General features: G+C 42.9%; 1 protein-coding gene across 2 annotated transcripts in view; it reads right to left on the bottom strand.

The window, feature by feature from the left end:
• psd2 (pleckstrin and Sec7 domain containing 2) overlaps positions 1-394 on the bottom strand; it is a 36,439-nt gene extending 36,045 nt beyond the window's left edge. For both annotated transcript variants that reach the window (XM_008282201.1, XM_008282202.1), the window contains exon 1: positions 281-394. The gene's annotated coding sequence lies outside the window, so the exon portion shown is untranslated. The remainder of the gene's footprint in view (positions 1-280) is intronic.
• Between the last annotated feature and the right edge of the window lie 6,216 nt (positions 395-6,610).

Below are 6,610 nucleotides of genomic sequence, written 5' to 3'. Positions count from 1 at the left end.
ACACACACACACCTCCTATAAAATCCCACGGCCCGCACGGTGCATATCTGTCCAGCTTTAACGTTAGCTCCACTACGAAAGCTGTATTTGTGGTCACAGATTTGGCGAGAAAGCCCCCCTTTCCTGCCTGATAATTAATAAAATAAGTAAACTACACGGTATCTAACGGTGAAACTGCCGGTTAACAGGGGTTAAACGCTAACTAACGCCGCCGCTGCTAGCTTAAAAAAAAAAAAAAAAAATGATAACACTGTGTTTAAATTAACGGCTCAGCACTCACCGGGAAAACGCAGCCAGACGCTGGAGGAGTTTCTCCGCTGGTCCTCGGTCTCTCCTTCCTCCCCCCGCCTCTCCCACATCCACACCGGGCTCTGAACGCCGACAGACCGTCTCTCCTCTCCGGCTCCTCTCCTCCGCCGGTACGCGCGTGTTCACGTCCGAGGTTGTCTCGCGCCTCCGTTGCTACGGTGGTGGTGAGGAGGAGGAGGAGGAGGGAGGAGGAAGGAGGGGGGCACACGGGAGGTCCGGGCGGCGGGGAGCTGATGAGATGAATGGACGGACAGACGGAGGCGTCGTCCCCGGGTCTCCTCCTCCTCCTTATCCGAGCGGAGCCTCCGTGAGCTGATGAAGCGGCTCCACCGTCACCGCGCCGTGGACGGGACGTGTCTCCGGGGCCTGTTGATATCACACACCGACGCCTGCAGAGAAGATTAGCGCTGTTGACACAAGCTCTTCTCACTCGTGATATCTGTCCACACCTGGGATGCGTTCAGATACACTGCCATTGAGACGAACTGCAAAGGAACCTGAAATATATACATTTTTTAATCCTATTATCGTTGGAACACAAATGTTGTTGATTGCAAAGTTTTGGGAGCATGCAGATGATTTACAGACAGTCAAACAGTGCTGTCCAAGGTCTAAAGTCCTGCAGCTGTCATATCCTGGATGCTGCATTGGTCATGCTGCGGTTTGGTTTAGGCAGGAATTTGATGTCTGCAGAGGAAAACATGACCTATGAAACAGTCAATAGCAGGATTGAGTCATAGTTAACTATGAGACAGTTTAATTATGGCCAAAAGAATACTGGACAGATATTAACCCTTAGGCTTCAATTTTAAAAAGTTACACAGAGGACCTGAAAGACAACAAATGGGACAAACCAATATTCTGTTTCACTCTCAATGCCTTCTCTATTTTAATCTACATCAGTCCTGAACATAACTACTAAGTATTCATTCGTCTTCAGGATTTTAACCCTTTAAGTGCCGGTTAGTTTACATGATGCCACAGTAAAAAAAAATAAAAATCCCCCCCATATAATAGATGCTGAATGGAAAATCAATCATGTGTCAGTGATTACCAACAGCATTGTGTTGTCTGATACAGGTTTAAAAATATCTCACACTCAGGACCTTAAAGACAAAAATGTCCACATCAGTAAACACACCATTAAAATACTATATGATGCGTCTATTTTCTACTTTTAATAACTTGTTTTGTTTAACCAACAGTCCTCATCCTATCTACCAAATATTCATTCATTTAAATAATTCAATCAATAGAAATCAAGTTTGAATTGATTATAATTTGAGCTGACGATGCAGTTTTGTATCACATTGCCTTGACCTTTGTCCTGCTGCTGGCTTTTAATAACACTTAAATTTGTTTTCCATATAATAGGTGCTAAGTAGAAAATGAATCTGGAATGTGCCAATGATTAACAAAAACTTTGTGTTTGATGTTATTATTGTTTATGCACTGTAAGGTTTTTTTTTTAAAGTCACATTCAGGACCTGAAAGACAAAAATGTCTGCATTAAAAATACACCATAAAATTGTTAAATAAAACTTTCAGTGACTAATTTTCTTTCACTAACATCAACCCTGACTATAATGTTATTTTCAGGATTTTAACCCTTTTTACTTTTAGTTTGTTCACAAGATGCTACACTTTTTTTAATTATCAAAAAAAAATAAAAAAAAAGGAACAATTTAATTTATTTTCCATATAATAAGTGCTACTTTTTGGGGGGGGGGATTATTATAATCTGGCATGTGTCAATGATTCCCAACAATTTTGTGTCAAATTATTTGTTATATAATTTTTTAGAAGTGTTACATAATAAAATTATTCTCCAGTTTCAATGACTCATGTTGTTTCACAAACACGAGTCCTGATCAAAACCACCAAATATTAATTCATTTTCAGGATTTTAACCCTAATAAATAATTCAATAAAAATAAATTAATTTGAATTTCAGATAGCGCACTGCTTTGACCTTTGACCTGCTGTTGTCTTTCAGTGACACTTAGCTGTTTTCCACTACAGAAACAGCTTTAGGGCGGCAACAGCAAACACGACCACAACAACCATCTCCTTACACCCTGAAGCACCCTTTGATTGGTTGAGCTTAGAGGAGACAACGCTGATTGGTTAAACTCAGAAGGGACAACAAGCGCCTTTTTTTTTTTTTGCCTTGGAGTAGTTATTTGTATCGGATCGCACCCCTTCCCAACAGTGGATGCTTCAACATGAACCAACACAGACTTCAACATTGGCTGCGCCTGATTGGACGACGCTTCAACGTCTGCTCCTGGATTTGAAACTGGACCAATCCAGCTCTTTGGAAACTTTTATCATGAAAACAATTCAGCAAAATGTGTTTCTGAAAGCATTTGAGGTGAGAAATAAACTGACGAATCTGTCTGAAGTTTCGTGAGGCGTCAGATCACATTCGTCTTTATTCGCATAATTAGCCAAAACCTCAAATTCATGCAAATGAGGAGCAGCCATCTCTAAAATAAAAAGACAACGCCACCAGAATGCATTGCAGGGCATCTTACATAGAAAACAAGTGGAACATGTAAAAGCTAACCATTGTTCTGTTTCCTTCCTACTCATGCGTCCAATAGCAAATATTTGTTGTTGTTAAGACATATTTGGTGTTAACATCCCAATGAAACCTACTGGATCCTAGACCAGACCAATTAACGTACCTGTACACATTCGCACCCCCTCACACCTGCCCCAAGGTTCTGCAGAGAAAAGCAGCCAACTGTTAAACTCTCTATGAGCGTTTCTTCAATTGTCAGACACCCAAGACACTCATTACTTGTGGTTTTTACGGTGTATTTTGCTGATCTTAGTTAGTCCCTCTTTTCCAAAGGAGTCTGTCAATACTCTTGCCTGTGTGGCGGGACTTTAATTACAGCTCATCCAAAAGAGGAATGCCAATAATTAAACCACTAAAGAAGACAATCAAGTAATGTAGGCTGGAGAACAAAGATGAATATTCAGTGTGAGATGACATTTTCGGTAAAAAATGATGTTAATAGAGTGCCTTTGTCTATATGTATGAATATATGATATGTGGGTGCAGGTTTTGAGAGTCAAATACTTCGTTTCTGGCACTTAGGAGAATTTTTATTCACCAAATGTGCCTTTTTTTTCCATTCGTCTGTACTGCTGCAAGTATGAGTAATGCTATTTCGTCCGCCTTTGTGAATGTGTTTGTATCCAGTCGCCTTCATCAAACTGCAGAATAAACTGGAGGTCTGACTTTTGCATTAAATCATGATCAAAAGGGGAGACACACATGGCATGGTTTGAAAAAATAAAAAGCAAATGTTGTCTTCTCTGAGCCTGTGAAGCCATGTTTGAGGATCTAACGCCACATTTTTAACAGTATTGGCCTCGCAGCAGTTATCTGTCAATATACGCAATAAATTAGCTTCTGTCTCCTCTGCCCTTGACAAAGCATAGAGGACATTTTTTTTCCCTCCCTTTCCCTTCTTTTTTTTTTTTTTCTCTTTCACTCTCACTCATTTCCCACATAAAAAAACCCCAGCACAGTTAAATCAAACCAGTTCAAACCACGCATCATAAGAGAATACCTTCTTACGAAGTCACCTCAAGGTCACGAGTCAATCATACATATGGCTCTGCGTTGTCTGCTGCCAAAAATTTTACGATGTTTTCTTCGGAGGCCTCGACAAACATCCCTTTGTGATGTGCAACAGTGCCAAGTTTTAATGTAGCGTCTTCATGGATTTGGAACGTCAACCCTGAGTGATCCCCGGCGATCAATAGCACATTAGAAGGAGACGGAAGAAGAGGGGGAGCGCCTGAAAAGAGATAAGGGCCAGAGAGAAAGGGAGTTAAGAGGGATGCATAAAGCAGTAGAGACGATGTGGACAGAACAAAAGAGCCTGGTGTTTGTTTGCAAGGGGAGGAGAAGGTTGGAGAGGCGAGGCCCGCAGCGAGACAGGTAGAGGGGGGCTATAAGGAGGAAGACGAGGAGAGGAGGGGGGGATTACAGGGCTGAAGATGACAAAGAGAGTTCAGAGGATGCACAGATGACCAGAGACATAGTTTGGGGGAAACCCACTGCAGACGCAATGTCAATCCTAATTACTAATTCATTAACCTGGCCGGCTCCCTTCCCCCCTTTCGCAGCCACACATGCACTCTGTGCTCCCTAACGTGTCCCTCCCCAGCGTCCCAGGAGAGGCAGGGGGGGGACGGATAGATGGAGAAATGAAGAGGTGTGTCTGCAGCTAAGTGACATCTGCAGGGCCGTGATGGCGGCAACGTGTTGGGAACGCTGGAAATCCCTGATGGGACAATGGGAGGGAGGCAGGGAGAGAAGGGGAGGTAACCGGAGAGGAGGAAAGCTAACAGCTTGCGTTTTTTGGTTTTGCTGGGGTGGGTGGTCTCCTCTAATGGTAAGCGTGTTAATGCGCACGGCTGTGGTGTCAGGATATGTATATGCATGTGCTCCATCATCCGTGTGTGCGTCCAAATGTGCAAGGTGTGTGAAGAGTGAGTTGGTGTATGAAATGAAGGCAGGTATTGGGGGAGATGAATCAATATGCTGATGCTGGTCTGCACAAGCAATAACACTGTGAGTGTAATCAAAGCAAGGGGGAGGTGCCAGACAGACTGATGGTGTGTACTCTTTGTGTGTTGCGTGGATGTTAGCATCCACGCTCACACCGAGATCTCCTGCAGCATTCCTCTGCACACGCTCACACACACACACACACAACTCATTAGGCTGATAGAGACACAATGAGCGCACACACACACACAGTCACACACATGCACTCATAGGAGGATGCAGTGCTGCTGACTGAGGTGGAATTAAATAGAGAAATTCTCCAAACAAGCATTGATCCGCAGAGTTTACAGCACCGGCTCCGTCTGCCACGGCAGGCCAAACAACAGGGAGCTCTGTGAGACAGCTGGGGAGACACACACACATCCACAACACACACATCACAGGGTGTGTGTGTGTGTGTGTGTGTGTGCATCTTTGATTTTGAACTTCATAGCAAAGTGTGCTTGAATGTAAAAGCATGTGTGTATCTGTGGTATTAAATTAATGTGTGCGCATAGATTCGCTGCAGAAGATGAACACAAATGAAGAGAGTTGGTCCAGAGCTGCACACCAAGACTCCCATGACACCATCCGAGAAGTTGTTTCGTATAAAACTTTCATGGTTCGCAGAAATCTTAAGTCATGTTTACCAGCGCAATGTTTAAAGAAAGTAAACAGGACGAGCAAAAAAAACTTGTTAAGAGCTGGAGATGCACTGGAGAAAAATAGTTTGTAAGCTGATTTCAACCTAAATCCGCGATAATCCATACTTTTATATAAACACTGACTCATGTGACTGTTGCAGTTATATCTTCCAGCTTATTGTTTTTGCGCTTTGGTTCAGTTTTCAGCAGAGAAATAGTTTGTGACGACATGGTGAACGTAGGAAGGAGGCAGATATTTCCTTCAGGAGTCGATGGAGAGTGAAACAGCGCTAAAAGGAGAGCACATTTATTGCCTGGTGGCCAGAAACATGACTCACTGGCCAAAAAATCAGCTATTGCATCTGAAAAGAACAACTTCAACATTTATTAATACAGTCAATTCCCATAATGTCAAACTACTTCTAAGCAGCAGAGGCTATAAATGTGTTGTGCTTCCAAAAAATATTGAAGATTCAGTTGTTGCCACTATTGAAAAACAAGTTTTGTGTATGAATATATTACATTTTAGAGAGGATGTGCCACAAAAGGCAAACATTTTAGTGCCCCTGCACCATCAGCAACACAATGGCCTTGCAGCAACACATTTATCTGTCAGCAGACTCAGTAGAAAAAGAATAAAGAGGCCTCACGCTTACCTCCATGTTGGACATCATTATCTAGCTGCATGCCTTTGTGTTGGACTCCAGTGATTCCCTTGACTACCTCATCAGCATTCATTACCCCTTTAAGAGGAGGGGGACCCAACATGTCAGCACTTGTGATGTGTGTGTGTGAAAATGTGTCACTATGTGTGTGTGTGTGGCTCTCATCTGGGTCATTATATCCACGGGCATGAAAAAGCGGGTTACAATGACACACTTCCCTCCACGTGACAAACAGCGCGAGGGGGAGGGTCTTCATTTCTGAGCATCTTCCACCTGTGACCACTTGCACTGAGCTGAAAGATGGAGGTGATAGGAAAGATGCTGTTAGTGTGACAGAAAAATCTATATCTGTCTAAAATGAAACTCGCAATGAGCAATTGATCGTCAATAAACTCTACAAAATTTCCCCAGAGGCGTGA

The sequence above is a fragment of the Stegastes partitus genome, unplaced genomic scaffold, assembly GCF_000690725.1.
Source record: "Stegastes partitus isolate 25-593 unplaced genomic scaffold, Stegastes_partitus-1.0.2 Scaffold263, whole genome shotgun sequence".
NCBI lineage: Eukaryota > Metazoa > Chordata > Actinopteri > Pomacentridae > Stegastes > Stegastes partitus.
The sequence above is the reverse complement of the archived record's forward strand: the minus strand, read 5'-3'. Positions and strand labels throughout refer to the sequence as shown.